Raw genomic sequence first — 17,991 nt, 5'->3', positions numbered from 1 at the left:
GAATAGTCGAGTAGTACAGATCACATGCTGCCTTCACCTTCTCGCTCAGTCATAAGAGACCACATTTCTCCTCGACAGAGTTTTTCATCTTTAGACATTTATCCAAGTCAGAGCTTAAAAGTAACTGTCATTTTACAATAAGATGAAAAAAATCGACTTTGTAGCCACTTTACAACCTCTGATACAGCACAGTGTAGCTTAGTTGCCCATTTTAATCTGTAACTTACTGACAATAGAATGTTTTATCTTTCATTTTTTATGCTTATGTGTTTATTTAGGCTGCTTCTGCGGGCAATGTGGCATCTTAGCGTCCATTAGGTATCCTAATTGTACTTATGTTCTCCAGTTGTTTACAGTTATTAGGTGGGAGAGTTGAGTTGCGGGGACTCCAAACAAACATATATAATCGTTTACAAATCTAGGAGACTTTTAATAACTACCGGTACCGTGGCAGAGTGTGTTCTAGTATACTGACTAAGCAGTTGTACTTTGGCATCCACTTTCATGCATGCCATAGAAATTTTTAGAAACGAAGCAAACTAATATCCTGAGACAAACAGTGTGCACATAACTGCCACATGTTCTGCAAAAGTCAGTCTCATCTAGTCGAATGAAAGATATGAATAAATTAACGCCAATAAATACTTGTATGCCGTGTTCAGGTAGCAAAACAGCAGGCAATGTGTGTGGGTGTGTTGGAGAAGAACAGGGAGGCTTTAGGAAGGGAAGAGGTTGTGCAGATCAGATATTCATTCTTAGATCTTTAGTGGAAAAGTTTCTAGAGAAGGGAAAGAAGTTGTATGCGGCTTTCATGGATTTGGAGAAAGCATATGACAGGGTGGATAGACAGTGATTGTGGAAAGTATTAAGAATATATGAAGCAGATGGGAAGTTGCTGAATGCTGTGAAGAGTATGTATGATGGTGCTAAGGCTGCAGTGCGTGTGGATGGTGAACCGAGGTTTGGTTGAAACAGGGATGCGTCATGCCTCCATGGTTGTTCAATCTGGACATGGATGGGGTAATAAAAGAGGTACAAGGTGGGGCAGTGGATGTTGAAATGGCCCTGGTGAGTGAGGGTAGTGTTTGGAAACTCCCTGTACTGTTGTTTGCAGATGATACTGTGTTGTTGAGTGAAGACGAAGGGGAGCTGGAAGGCTTGGTGGATAAGTTTGGGAGAGTGTAAGAAACGGAATCTAAAGGTGAATGTAGGGAAGAGTAAAGTGATGGTCTTTGAGAGAGGTGAAGTCAGTGAATGTACAGTGAGGTTGGATGGTGAGGTAATGGAAAATGTGAGTACGTTTAAGTACTTGGGTAGCGTGATGAGCAAGGATGGAAGTTTGGAGGGTGAAGGGCTTGAAAGGGTACAACAAGGAAGAAGAGTTGCTGGTTCATTGAAAGCAGTGATAAGAAACAGGGACGTGAGAGTGGAAGTTAAGTCGCTGTATGACGGTATTGTGATATACAAACTCTAACGTATGGAAGTGAAGCTTGGACCTTATTGGAAAGACACAAGTCAAGAGTGAGGTCAGTGGAAATGAGTTATTTGAGAGACGCATGTGGAGTTGCATGGAAAAACAGACTGACAAATGAAGAAATGAAGAAATGTTGTGGTGTGGCTGTGGAAGTGACAGAAAGCGTTAGGAGAAATACACTGAGGTGGTTTGGCCATGCGAAGAGAACGGAGAGCGAGAGACTAACGAGGAGAGGGAATGTGAGTGAGGTGGACGGGGGGAGAGGGAGGGGGAGGCCAAGGATGAAATGGAGGGATGGAGTGGAGAGGTATATGAGAGGGGGGTGGGTGGGCAGGGAGAAGGGCACTGAAATGGAGGGGGACAGGGCGACATGGGGGCGATTTGTTTGTGGCCACCCCTTATGGGATTAAGGCGTCTGGCAATAGTATAGTGGTAATTAACTTATTTAATATGATAATGAGGACTTGTTAATAAAATGCAGTACATCGTTACTATTCACAGAAGGAAAGGTGTGTCTACACTATGTTATCTTAAATAATTGAAATGCCATTATTTTGCTACTTAGCACTTTCCTAGGCACTGAATAGTCTTAAATTTTTATTCTAACCAATAACAAACGAAATTATTCGACTAAAGGAGAGCCCTAACAATAAAGAGTAAAGAATGTTTTACCTGTCTTTACCCCACCTCCCCCTCTCCATTCCTTTCCTACGCCGCTCCAGACTCTTGTGTTTCCTCCCAGAGTGTCACCAGCAAATTCGGGTCGGCATCGTCGTGTGGAATTTTCAGGTTATGGTGGAAAACAAACGGACCGACACAAACAAACAGAAAATAGCAACGACCATCATCTCCAGTTTAATAGCGGCAGTTTGCGCTGGCAGTGTAGAGCCTTTAGGAAGGAAACTGGTAACATATCCTTCTATTTTGTTAAATAACCTTCTCCTTACAGCCTTTCATTTTGCCATTTACGATTCCTTTTACGGTATTTCTTTTTTAGTACCTTCTTTCCTTGTTATTCTGTTTACCTTATTGCCTTTATATCACGGTCTGTTTATATCTTTATCATCAGGTTTTCATCTCTCGTCTCTCTTGCATCGCCTTGCTTTCTTTCCACGCGTGTATTCTTCTTCTACCTCTTTCTCTCCTTCCCTCTCATCTGTTCTTGTCACATACGCCAATGACTTTGTGTCAGTTACGAGGCTTTGTGTAATAGCCCAAGTGATTTTTCGACGAGAGAGAGAGAGAGAGAGAGAGAGAGAGAGAGAGAGAGAGAGATTACCTTCGTACTGAGGATGACTTTCATACTACTCACAGAGAATAGCAGAAAAAAAAATAGGAGGATGGGGCGGGAGAAAAATTTACTGAAGCAGAAAAAACAAGAAAAACTCAGGTGAACGAAAGATTAGGAAGTAGACCTAGACAGGTATTCTCATTGGTAAATAAAGCTTCCTCAGACCTTTTCTCAGCTCTTAAGCGATTTATTTTCCTTATTACACCTTATCCTATTTTGTTCATGAAATCCTTCAATCATTGCCATACTAGTTATTAATAACTCACAAGAGGATTTTAATCAGGCATATCCAATAATAACTCGCTTAGGAGAAGGCGCTGCGGAGCCTCCTTATCCGACGAGAATACAGGCCCAAGAGACAAAGGAAGGAAGAATAAGTGGAAAGAAGACATAACCTAATATCAGAGAAGAGGAACTGCACTGGGGGGGGGGGGAAGAAAGGATACTTGAATGAGAGTTAAGTATAAAAAACTGATTTGGTGAGACAAGAATAAAGGATATTGAGTGAAGAACACGATATAAAGAGAAAAGGATGCAGAAAGAAAAAGAGAAAAGGCCTTAATAGCTCAGTACGAGATAGACTACCATGATAAAAAAACAGCATTGTTGCCAATCGTCGAAAATGGCTGATGGTTACAGAGTGCTACAGGAGTCACAACTGCAACCATCAGTGTACTGTAGGTGAATTAGAGCATTATGTTCAATGATACTGTTGCTGTACTGTGCGCACTGGTTTAAGAGTGAATGTTTTAAATGCGCCCAGAAAACCGAGTTGCATATACCGAATATTGGTTTTGTAGGGATATTACCGCTTGTGCAGCCAGTAATTAATATGGAAGTTGTCACTCATTATAAACGCACGATTTTGCAAAAGAAACGAGAGACAGTATTTTGGATTCATGCACCACTGATTTATACTCTTTAACCCTTGTAAGGTAACCTGGGGTCTACTGGATCCCACGTTATTTTTCTTAGTGTTTTTCATATATTACTATAAGGTCTTGGGATCTGGTTTTCCCTCTACCTTCCTGACTAGTAGACTAGTTTAGGGAGGTGATGGGGTCAGTTTGGGATCTGGCTCTATTTTTGTGCTAAAGGGTCTTTGGGATCCAGTGGACCCCAGGTTACCTAACCTGTGATTTTTTCTCCCCATATATATCATCCATACCAAAAATTGTTTATTATGAGTTGTGCTTCTCTTTTTTCTCAAAGATACATTGGCCATTGGCCTACAGCAGGCATTGATAGAAAACTGGTGGAACATATCAGTTTTGGTATGGCAGCCACTAATTTCAGTTGGTATAAACTTTGTCAATGTTTTTAATTTAAATTTTCCTTACAATATTTCGTCACTTGTATTTTCATACAGTTTGCACAGTATTGAAGGAAAAGGGCTACAGAAGTTGTGTACAATTGATTGTTTGAATAAATGTGTTGTAAGTATTTTTGGTAATTTTCTAGAGATTTGAGTCTGGCAGACCCCGGGTTACCTGACATGTTATTGGGGTTGTAGGGTTACCTTACAAGGGTTAAAGCTTTGCTGTGTCATTACAACAATGGCGACACTAACATATGCACCACTGTGTTTTTGGTACAGTAACAAATCTTATGGTCCGTAAGATTTGCCTCTCACATAATTTTTATTAAGAATTCTTCCATCGTAACGTAAACACATGAAAACAGAGATGCTGCCTAAATATTTTTCAACAAAGAAAGATTATATGGTTAGTCATGCGCCTGCCCTTTTGCACAACGGTATTTACTATATTCTTTCCAATCGCTCGTCCTTCCATCGTCTGCAAGTATCCATCCACCCCCCTTAACACACACACACACACACACACACACACACACACACACACACACACACACACACACACACACACACACACACAAAGCAACGACAAACGCCTTTATGTTTCCAACAATTAGTGTTTCTGTACGTGCAGGTCGGGTCCATTGTACATAGCCTAACTGAGATGGTACTATTATAACTGTTTTGTCATTTGCAGTCTTTAATGTTAATCAGAAAAGACCTCGTTTTATAGTTATTCAAGCAAGAAAGCCCTAAAATCAGAATTTTATTTTTATGGTAGCTAGAACAGAAAAAAATATTCTATTAAAGGCCGAAACGAGATGGTTGTCACTTTTTCCCCAACTTTGCTCATTTTTAACCTATTGTTGTATGTTGCCTTTTTTTGTGCTTATCTCACTTTCTCTGTAAACCTATCAAATTATTATTTCATTCTTATATCTGTGATATGTCATTCATGTCCTTTTTATGTGCAAGTCTGAGTTGCAGTTTGAAGCAGTTTGTGAGACTTCTGGTCGTCCTGAGATAAAAGTTCGTGTTAGAGTTTGTGTTGTGAGTTGCACCTGCTCGCTCAGTTCTTGCCGCTCAGAGTTTCCTTTATTTCTCTGGCCGCACTGACACGGTAAAAACGAGTTCCTTCGTTTCTTTTCTCCTTTTGCACTACATAGGCATTGGAGGAAAGTTTCCTTTAAATCAACTGGCTCTGAACTGTTTGACTTCTAAGTTGTTCTTTGTCGCGCATGTCCTGTTACTACTAAGCTTCTCGACGGATCTGAACCAAACAGACACGCATGACAATTGCATGAGAATGCGTCAAAAACCCTCAGATCTCTGTAGGTACACCAAAGATAAGTAAAATTATCCTGAGTTAGCAAGTATAAATATATTCGTTGTTGCCCAAGTTTTAAGAGCTGATAAAATACGATGATTTATGTTCCTATCACTGTATTCGATTCTTATATCTGTCTGTCTGTCTGTCTGTCTGTCTGTCTGTCTGTCTGTCTGTCTGTCTGTCTCTCTCTCTCTCTCTCTCTCTCTCTATATATATATATATATATCATCTATCTATCTATATATATATGGAGCCTCTGTGGTACAGTGGTAGTGTGCGCGTCTCGCACGTGGTGGACGCGGGTTCGCCTCCCGCCAGAGTTGTAAAAACTTTGGGAAGCATTCACCGAGACACTGACGTCTTTGGCGGACATAAGGGGTGCTCTGGTTGAACCAGTGTCGCATGCTAGTATGCTTGCACCCAGTTGGCTTCAGGCGGGCCGATTACACCTGGTTCACAGATTACACACAAATCCAAAGCCACTCCAACACTATAATCACACTCATAAGCACATACAGTCTCTACCAGACAGCCGAACCACTGGGTAGAGATACATTGGCTGTATCGTCCCTGCTTCAGTAGGGATAGGCCGGTCCTGCAGTGGACCTCAACGGCTGATGATGATAATGAAATATATATATATATGTGTGTGTGTGTGTGTGTGTGTCAGACAGACCGATAGACAGAGCGTTTCACAAGCAGCTGCATTTCAAATTGAAACAAATACATTCGAAGCCGAGTGCTAATCGCCCGCTAATATATGTTCCTGGCTAATGTACAAGCTGTCTACAAAGCAAATCTGAAGAAAGTTCGCAAAATTCTATGTAATTCTGTGACTGCGTTTCACAAACAGCCAATCCATAATATATTTAATATGGCCTGGCTTCTGTGCACGAAGTGGCTAAATTCCATGGAGTTTTGCAAATTTTCTTTAAATTTGGTTTGTAGATGACCTGCACCTTAGCCAGAAAAAATTTCAGCAGGTGATTAGTACTCGGTCCCGAATGCTTTTGTTTCAGTTTGAAATGCAACGGCTTGTGAAACGCTCTGCCTGACACACACACACACACACACACACACACACACACACACACACACACACACACACACACACACACACACACACACACACACACACACACACACACACACACACACACACACACACACACACACACACACACACACACACACACACACACACACACACACACACACACACACACACACACACACACACACACACACACACACACACACACACACACACACACACACACACACACACACACACACACACACACACACACACACACACACACACACACACACACACACACACACACACACACACACACACACACACACACACACACACACACACACACACACACACACACACACACACACACACACACACACACACACACACACACACACACACACACACACACACACACACACACACACACACACACACACACACACACACACACACACACACACACACACACACACACACACACACACACACACACACACACACACACACACACACACACACACACACACACACACACACACACACACACACACACACACACACACACACACACACACACACACACACACACACACACACACACACACACACACACACACACACACACACACACACACACACACACACACACACACACACACACACACACACACACTCACAAGCGTGCGCGCGTTTCCCCACCCTCTCCCCTCGCCTTTTCTAACAACGTAGAACTCGGTTATTATCTTTGGATAACCACCCAATTTTTATGCCTTTCTAGAAAAGTATGCCACCAAATAATGCTTCGGGAGAAATTCAAGAAAATCTCTACTTTACCCCAGTGATACCAGTGTACATTAATTCCTGCTACTAAATATCATCGTCATTAGTAGGGGAAATAAAGCAAACTGACCCTTTCACCTTATTTTTCAACACTTTATTTTTATCACTTATTTTATCTTGATATAGACTCTCCAAACTTTTATCTTGTCGGCGTTGTCTGTGTTGACAACTGACGAACGAAATTCAATCGTTTTTATTCCCAGTCATCCATGTTATTGACCTTTGGTGCGTGTTTGTTCTTTATTTGTTTGTGCTGGTCGATATTATTTAAATTTATGGCGGCAACTGATGATGTAAGCTCATGAATGTTTATCTTTCTCTAAGGTACAAAAGGCAATTATTGCAGTGCACTGTACTTCACATATGATGACTAGTTATGCTTCTTTACCCGTCCCCTCCCCGGAAGGGCTCGGGGGCGGGTATTGGTTTCACTCGGTTTGTCTGTCTGTCTGTGTCTTAACTTTACGGGAAAACTACTAGTGCGATTTTGACTAAAATGATAGGGATCATGGGTCATGACCTTCTTATCATCTTATTAAATTTGGAACCAAATTGGGCCAAAGCCCAGGCTGTTGGCCCAAAAAATGTAAAAAAGAAAAATCTTTCTCGCCATAACTCCTTTCAAATTCGGCATATCGACATGAAACCAAAACCTACAGGTGTATCTTTCAAATCTGCATTCTACAACATGCCTTATTGCATCAGGGGAGTCACCTCCCCCCCCCCCAATTAGCAGTTGGGGGGGACAGTGTCAGGAGGGTCTGGCCTAAAATTTCAAATGGGCATAAAATCGTCAGATTTTACCCGATTTACTCCTATTTTGATATGTGACATCTTTGACTAGATATCCTGTTGTGTTTATACGTCAGCACTAAAATGACTGTCGGGGACGGGTTTGCTGTGCCTTGGCACCGCTTCTTGTTTTTTATAGTTTTCAAAAAATACTATACTGATAATTGTCAAGGCATAGATACAAAAGGTAGACAGGACATGTCAAACATATGATTATAATCCTCGCATCATGTATCACACGAAGCATCGACATTTCATCAAAACCACTCTGCTAATGCCATCACATCAGTTTTGACTGAGACACCTCAAGCTTGTTTCACTATTGACGGTGCAGTAATTGCATCCAAACTGCGATATGTGAGGGTTTGTGGGAAGCTGTCAGTTGCGCAAAGGAGTGCTCTCCTTTCCTCTTACTTCACCACCACCGTCTTGCCTCACCCTCCTGAAATTCCGCATCAACCTCATCTGCCTCTGTACCCCCTACCATTCCACCCACCCACCCTTTTTTTTCTGCGATGTTTAAATTGTCAGCACGACAAGTGTTTGTGATTATAATAAACAGTTAATATCCATATATATTTCTCAACACACCTCATACACACACACACACACACACACACACACACACACACACACACACACACACACACACACACACACACACACACACACACACACACAAGTGCGCGCGCGGGCAAAATTGTATCTATTGACAAGTTTTTACTGACAGCCTTTACACAATGATATTACACAAAGATCTATTACTGTACCTTTATCAGTCCATTAGATTCCGTACAGGATCGATGCTTCTTGATAGGACAGTGAAATCCAGATTTAATCTACAACAAAGTACAAAAGGGGATGGAATGTCTGTAGGAAGAGTGATGTTCAGAGAATTCGAAGTTTGGTCATGGCTATGTTTCTCTCAGAATCTGTACACTGTATGTCATAGGTTGAACCGTAAGGGGTGGACATATTTAAGTATATGAAAGGACATGCAACCAATACTCACTTCAAATGGGCGTCACGGATGAGGTTCAATTCCTGAATATGGAGCATACGCATGGTATGATGAGTACTCTACCCATCATAATTCCCAATACTGATATATGCATTTATTCGACAGGGCTGATGAACAGTTTGGGCTGCATGCATTTGACTGATGCCGAACTGCAGTTATAGATGAGATACACAGACCTACCCAGACATTCAAGGAGAGGTGGCATGCAGCTCCTCCAGCAATATGTCCCGGAACTCCTGCAGAACTCTGACTGCACGCTGCTTCATTATCATTGTTTGATTTTGTATACAGTAACTGTTGTAACTTTATATCAGTCCATGATGAGAGCCCCGAACCAAGCAATGGAAGAGTAAACGTTTGCCTTCAGTATTCAGAACAGTGGGGTCAGCTTAAAGTCGCTAGCAGATGGTTGAAGTTCAATGACATTATGATTAAATTTATTGCGAACCTCGGGGTATGAACACAATTATAACGGGATCTGAATTTATTTTAAAATTCGAGTACGGTAACATATTTTGCCTGTTCATCGTCGTAAATTCAGGAGGCATAAATACACAGCACAAAAAATGCTGCCTACGTTAGGCGGGTGAGGGCCAGGTAAATATTGATGTGCATATTAAGCGCCAGGCATCCACGGGCCTCTCGCAGGGATTTTTTGAGTATTTACAAAACACCCTCAACCGGGGGATGACGAGCACAAAATTATTACACACAGCGAGTCTGACTCGGTATGAGTGTTTGCAGCTACTTCGTTTGGTATTACTGAAGAATATATACTGTACACTTCAGAAGAGACGAAAATGCCGTACCCTTTTGTATACAGTGTGCGTGGCGTGAGTGCAGAGAATTATTATTACTAAAGAAATAAGAGGAAGACGTGCTATCTGGAGATATGATGTTAGGTGACTGAGCCTCCAGTTAGTTTGCCAGTAACACATCACTCCAGCGACAAGTTTCTTTACCAGGACATGCCTCACCCAAGTTCTTATATACAATTTTTATAAACTCTGACGAAATGTTGGCAAAGCTAGAGAAGAAAAATGTATGGATATATAACTAGCAAACGTTTGTCTTTGTGTTTATTATTACCTTGTTAATGAAAATGACGAAGTGTCTATGAGTCATGTATCAAAGTATTGTCTCTCGAAATGGTAAGTGATAGTGATTTGGAATGTAAAAGGTTGAGCAAATATCGATCATTCCTGAACTTTATCTGCCTGTCTGTAAATATGTATAATATCAGATTATTTAGGCTCAAAAGTCTTATAAAATTATATTTCCATGGATCAGGACTGGACTCATCCAGAACTACCAGTATCATAATGTCTTGAATATTACCCACCCATTTTATAACCTCATCACATTCAGCTCAGTATATCGATTAAGTAAGCTATGCAGTTAAACTTCAGAAATTAATAATCACCTTTGTATGTTGGTTGTTCTTTATTCCAGACTTAATTCAGTAAAGGCATTTTTGTAAGTATATCAGCAAAATTTTCTTTCAGATCTGTATTTCTATTGATATTTTCGATTGTTACTTCCATTTTTGGCCTCTCTCTCTCTCTCTCTCTCTCTCTCTCTCTCTCTCTCTCTCTCTCTCTGTATTGGCACTGGGGTGTTACTCCCACCTGCTGACCCGCAACGCTCACACATCAGCATTTTATTTACTGATATTTCCAGACCATTTTAATACACTTAGGGTAAATCTCTCGCAATCAAGGAATAAGGAATAATCCCAATTATACTCTATTCTATTACATTCTCCCCGAAATTAACTCGTAATGTGGCAGCAACACTGAGACGGAAAAAAAGTTCTAGACCTGAAGGAAGTTGACCGTTTTGCTGCACGTAGCCCCGTAGCTCCAACTGCACATGATGAGGGGAAAAGGGAAGAGGGACAGAAATGAACTTATGACCTACATTTCCGCAAATCCAATTTGCCACAGAAAGAACGTCGCTTCAAATCTCGTCGTCACAGTTGAACTTCGGAAACTGGGAAACGATGATGATGTCCCCTTAAGTCAGTGTATCTTAGCTGGGTATATTTCCACTTCTTACGTTTTCATCAACCGTTGATGTATGGACGTAGAACAGTCTGTAGATGTGAAGTTCATAAAATATATCAATTTTTTCGTGTTACTGTCTGTTCTACGTCATCTCTCGCTTTATATTTATACACCATCAAAGACGAAAGTCGTGTCGTGAAACTTGGTGAATGCATCTGCTGAAATGCTCAAGTTTTGGTGCGCTCTGCTTTGTGTCGTACGGACGGCTGGTTGCACTGACATGAGATGCCATTTGCTCCAGGTGACGAACCTGTGGATGCCAGCATATTTTTGGCAACGAAGAGAAACGTAACTATGTACCGTAGTGTTCTTACGTGAAAGAATTTTGGGCACCTCAGATATAACAGAGACGTTTATTTTCCTCCTTCCCTGTCTCCCTGTTATAAATGGCGAGAGAGGAAAAATGATTATCACACAAGACGAAGCTAACGAGTCTTTGAGATCACTTGTCTTTGTGATGAGAATATCAATCGTGTATATACTGTATATACATAAATGAGTATATTTACTTATTCATCTGTTTATTTATCTTTATTTATTTATTTATTTATTTAGTGTGTGTGTGTGTGTGTGTGTGTGTGTGAGTGAATTTTTTCAAACCATGTTTGAATTGTCATGAGCCATTTATATCCATGAATTGCTCGTATAGTCATATATATTTCCGTGAGGTTGCAACTGCTATATTTTTGCAAAAACATTTGGTCAGATTCACTTCGTCATTTCACCACACTGTGTAGCAGGTGCGAGTCAACAAAAACAAAAAATCTGAATTTTGAAAGATGACGCAATAAAGAAAGTAAAGAATATGTGCGTCATGAGCACAGTGTGAATAATTCCTGAAAATTTAAACCACAAGAAAGAATAGTTAGATTAGTAATTCTTAAGGTATCGTAATTCATATAACTGTATACCTAGCATTAACACTGCATGAATATCTTTAACTAACTTTCAATACAAGAAGAACAATAAAAAAAGGATGTATAAACACAGGCCTGAATTCTAGTGTGTACACAGGAGGGGAACGTACAAAGCATATAAAGCATGAATTTGAACTAGTGTGACATTTTTTAGAGGGCAAATGGTGCAGGTGGCCACGGCAGTCGGGATGGTGGTGCTGGTGTGTGGGAGTAGCCTAGGAGGGAGTGTAGAAAGGGGTGGGAGTGCCATGAGAGTGACAGTAGGAAGGGATGGGTAGGGTAGCGTGCGAAATGACAGATGGGCAGAGAATGAAACGATATGGAGTTATGATTCACTCTAATATTCCTTCTGGTTCTGACATTTTATTTGTCATTTGAACTTTTGATATGCATTCATTTGTCTTCCAGTACTTCTTTTAGATGGCTTAGGAGTAGCCACTCATCGCCATTGAGTTAAAAACTTTCTTCAGTAACCCATTGAGCACGTGAGATGTGGCTATTCTTGCCACCGCCTGACAATTTTATTTTAAAGGTGGCCTATCGTCGTCTAATCCTTAACTTCCTAAAGCTCACAACGAAGGGCCATTATGAGTGTGCCTGAGACAAGGACAGACGGACGTGAATTAAAGCTACTTGTTATTAACAATAATAAGTAGCTAGATAAATTAATGTAAGATATAACATTCAGCAAGAGGCTCTTACGTGCTCCTGTGAGAAAACAACATCTAACTTAACTGCATTAAACCGTCAGAAAAGAAATTCAAAAGTCTGATAGTAATTTTCATAGTGATAATTGTGCCGGTATAAGATCGAATTTATGAGTACAGCGGAAACTGTCATTTCAGGTTTTTAAAGTGTACCGTTATCTTCTGCGTAGGGACAACTTCATCGTAGAAATGCAGTTCTCGTTGCCTGTAAATCACCACCATATCAGTGCCAGCGAAATGTTTAGGAAGTAATCAGAAGCAGGAGTCTCTCAAACAAAATTTTTCTTTAAAAAAAGGAAAAATCCAGATTGAAGTGTCTTGTTTTGCTGACACCACGTAAGGAATGCATTAATGTTTAGAAGTTTCCACCTATCATGCTGTGTAATATAAACACTTTGGCCTTGTACACCTCAAGTCTGGACGAGGAATGAATTGCCGTCTTTTCTGACGGTATTATTGGGAGGAGTAGACTGTAGCACCAGTCGAGCAGGGCAGTACAGTACTCCCGAGGTGGATGGAAAGCTGATGACAGGGAGTGCTGGAGCTCCCGTTTCATCAGCCCTCAGAACTAGTTCCTGACCATCCCCTTTTGCTGAACTTTTTCAGTGTCTCAGTTACACAGAGAGTAGGCCAGCATGCTCTCCAGTACAAATTTCTCTATCTTCACCAAACTACATGCACAGTACACACTACACTTCCTATTCAAAATTACCAAAATGGCGTCGATTAATCAAGCCTCGGAGTCCCCAGGGGGGGGGGACCATAAATGCCCCCGCCATCTGCCCCTCTCCCGGTGACGACTCGAGGTGCCTGGAACCACTGTCTGACTCTCTTCTTCATTTCTGCAACATTCGCGGCCTTTCATCTAACTTTCGTTCTGTTGAGCACCACCTCTCCTCCTCTAAACCTCACCTTCTTTTTCTAACGGAGACTCAGCTGTCTGAGGCAACCGACAGCAAACCCTTTTCTGTATCCTCCTACTTTCTCTATACTCATTTCAAAGCCAAAGGTGGCTGTTGTGTATATATATGCAACGACCTATCTTGCTCTCGTGTTCCTGAACTTGATTCTTCTGAATTCTCCACACTCTGGCTTCGGCTTTCCTGTCATTCTCTGACTAAATATATCTGTGCTGTTTACTTATCCCCTAATTCTACTGACTATCAAAAATTCTTCGATTATCTTACTTCTACGATGGAACACATTCTGTCCATTTCTCCTTTCTCTGAAATCTCCATTCTTGGAGATTTCAATGTTCACCACCACCTTTGGCTCTCCTCTCCTTTCACGGATCCACCTGGTGAACAAGCCTACATCTTTTCTATCCTTAATGACCTAGAGCAGCTTGTACAGCACCCTACCCGTATACCTGACCGCCTTGGAGAGAGCTCCAATATACTTGACCTCTTCCTCACAACTAATCCTTCTGCTTACTCTGTTAATCTTTTCTCTCCGTTGGGCTCCTCCGATCACAACCTTATTACCTTAACCTGCTGTCCTATCACTCCAGTACGGCCTGTGGACCCTCCAGGGAAACGTCGTCTGTGGCATTTTGGAGCCGCGGACTGGGAGGCCCTCAGGCTGTACTTCTTTGACTTTCCCTGGAATGATTATTGCTTCCATGGCCGTGAGCCATCTGAGTGTGCCTTGCGCATTACGGAGGTTATTCTCTCGGGCATGGAAGCATACATTCCTTTCTCATATCCTTTGACTAACGCAAGAAAGCCTTGGTTTAATCACGCTTGTTCTAATGCTGTCTGCAACAAGGAGAAGGCCTACAAAAGGTACCGGAGCCAACCCACCCCTGAATCACATCATCTTTACGTTTCTGCCCGGAATCGTGCTAAGTCTGTTCTTCGCTCTACTAAAAATAATTTCATCCATACTAAATGCTCTCAACTCTCCAACTCGAATTCTTCCCGCTCCTTCTGGCACCTTGCCAAAAATCTTTCTAACAACTTTACCTCATCATCCTTCCCTCCTCTTTTCTACTCTGATGGTTCTGTAGCTATTTCTTCTACTGATAAAGCAGATCTCTTCGCACAGACTTTCTCCTCCAATTCCACCTTAGACGATTCCGGTGCTGTTCCTCCATCACTTCCCCCCTCTGACTTCCTCATGGCTGACATTAAAATTTCTTCAGTTGATGTATTTTCTGCCATCACTGGCCTCAGTACTAACAAGGCATATGGGCCTGATGGGGTCCCTCCTGTTGTTCTCAAGAACTGTGCTTCTGTGCTTACACCCTGCCTAGGCAAACTCTTTCGCCTTTGTCTGTCAACTTGTACCTTTCCTTCTTGCTGGAAGTTTGCTCTCATTCAGCCAGTCCCAAAGAAGGGTGACCACTCCCAACCCTCCAACTATCGTCCAATTGCTTTATCGACCTGTATTTCAAAAGTTTTCGAGTCAATTCTTAATAGAAAAATTTTAAGGCATCTTTCCTATCACAACCTTCTTTCCGATCGTCAGTATGGGTTCCGTCAGGGACGCTCCACTGGCGATCTTCTCACCTACCTTTCAGACTCCTGGTCATCCTCCTTTCGGGACTTTTGTCGAAAGCTTTGCCATTGCACTTGACATCTCAAAGACTTTCGATCGAGTCTGGCATAAATCTTTAATTTCCAAACTGCCCTCCTACGGTTTCTATCCTTCTATCTGTGCCTTCATCGCTAGCTTCCTTTCTGGTCGTTCTATAGCCGCTGTTGTAGACGGCCATCGTTCTTCTCCTAGATCTATCAACAGTGGTGTTCCTCAGGGCTCTGTCCTATCACCAACTCTCTTCCTTTTATTCATCAATGATCTTCTAAGCTGTACATCTAACCCTATCCACTCATACGCTGATGACTCCACCCTTCACCTTTCCATTCGGTTCCCGCAACGCCCATCTCAACAGTTACTTCAAGAAACAAGGGATGAGGCTGTGGCACACCTAATGTCTGACTTGGCTCGTATCTCTGACTGGGGTAAAAATAATACGGTTGTCTTTAATGCATCTAAGACTCAGTTCTTACACCTATCAACCCGACAAAATCTTCCACAGGTATACCCATTAATGTTTAATAATATTCAGCTTAATCCTGCATCATCCTTGAACATGCTTGGAGTTTCATTTACTCGGGACTTGTCTTGGAAAGATCATATTACATCTCTTGTAAAATCTGCTGCCAAGAGATTGGGTGTGCTAAGCCTTCTCCGCTCTTTCTTTACCCCTGGACAATTGTTGACTCTATACAGGGGTTTTATCCGCCCCTGTGTGGAGTACAACTCTCATGTGTGGGGAGGCTCCCCACATACAGCTCTTCTCAATAGGGTGGAGTCAAAGGCTTTTCGTCTCATTAACTCTCCTCCTCTTACTGACTCCCTTCAACCTCTGTCTCTTCGCCGCACTGTTGCATCTTTATCTCCTTTCTATCGCTACTTTAATGGTCACTGCTCCTCTGAACTGTCTGCTTGCATTCCTCCACCTCTACGACGGGCGCGTAGCACCCGTCTGGATGCAAATTCTCATCCCTTTTCTGTCCAACTCTCTAATGCAAGAGTTAACCGTTACTCCCAGTCTTTCATTTATGCAACAGGTCAGCTCTGGAACTGTCTTCCTCTATCTGTATTTCCTGGTGCCTATGATCTCCAGTCTTTCAAGCGTAGTGTGTCCAGGCATCTCCAAATGATCGGATCTTGAATTTGGCTCTCTATTGTATTTTGTTTTTCTCTTGGAGGGAACTGTTATTGCGGGCTCATGGCCTTTGGTTCCTTCTTCCTCGCATAAAAAAAAAAAAACTCCTAGCTCCGGAGACAAGTAATGGCAATAGTAGCAAAGTAACCCGGGTCTATTTGGTCGATCAGATTCATTGACCGCAGGCACGCAGTCGCCCGTGCAGAGCCATCCCATGCAATTAACGATGTTCCCTTGCCGTGGACGGAGCCTAACCACACCAAGAAGCAGGGGAAAATGTGAAAGTTTCGTTTCTGGATGAACGCCGCACATCCCTTTCCCGACCCAGTTAACAATGGCACTATAGTAGGCTTTGCATCACCCCGTCATTTGGTTATATGGTCACCACCCAGCGTTGTAAATGGTTTTCTATGTTACAGAAAACTGTTAGGCTTGTCACTGTGTTGAGTCATCTAAGGATGAAGTAGGCACTACATAAAGTGAGTGAATGATGGTCGCCACAACCTACTACTCCGAACAACATAGCAATGCGACTTGATCCTCAATTAGCAGTGATTATTGTTACTTTTTTTTCATTCAGGTAGGGTAATGGTTTATTCATTTAAATAAAGCTTTTGTTAGTTGCAAACTGATCATCGATCACATTACATATTTCTGTAATTTCAGTGTCAGCAAAAAACTGGCTTCATATCTACCACAACTTTAACTTGCTGCTCCATCCACTGTATTGCTCGGAAGAATCCCCAGTTGTACTACACCACGCACCATACCACCACAAGGTATAACCACACCACAGCACCACACCACACCACAACACAAATAAACTCTCCCCACACCTTCCCGCCACTGGCTCACTCCGTCTGGGACCGACTGACCTGCACTCAATGTTATTAAACTCTCCCCGAAGGAAATTTATCCTCTGGAAAGCTACCCTCTCACTCTTCTTTTATTTTGGTACTATGTTCCGTTTCCCTTTCCTGTTTCATGGCTTCTCGCCATTCCCTTTCACGTTCGAGTAATGCTTTGGAGGGACACCTTCACGTGGTGGCATTAATATAGCTGAGCTCTCCTCTGTTCGGTTGTACAGTACAGACGTCCCTCAGCTCCCTCCTTATAGACCGAAAGGAGGAGGATGGTCTGTAGAATGAGAGTAACTTCAGCCTGCAGTCCACCGGGTTCACGTTTCAGATGGGCTTCGGGCGGTACTATATCTTCTGGGTATGCCTTTTTTTTCTCTCCCAGACTAATAATAGTGTCTCCCAAGTTTCTTCTTATTACCTCTGCCAAAGAGGTTATGTTTTTGTCTGCGATGGATTGTTTGTTGGTTTGTTTGTCTGTCTGCCTGTTAGAAAGATTAATCAAAAAGTTATGAACGGATTTTGATGAAATTTTATGGAAGTGTGGGCCATGGGACAGGGAGGAAATGATTAAATTTGGGGGCAGATCCGGATCCAGCTCCGGGTCCGGAGTATCCCGCACAATACCTCCAAAAGTTCTCAATGAATTTCAATGACATTTTG

The sequence above is a fragment of the Coenobita brevimanus genome, chromosome 41 (assembly GCF_032717465.1).
Source record: "Coenobita brevimanus isolate Jiangsu-jjx chromosome 41, ASM3271746v2, whole genome shotgun sequence".
NCBI classification, from domain to species: domain Eukaryota; kingdom Metazoa; phylum Arthropoda; class Malacostraca; order Decapoda; family Coenobitidae; genus Coenobita; species Coenobita brevimanus.
Note: the sequence above shows the minus strand (reverse complement) of the source record.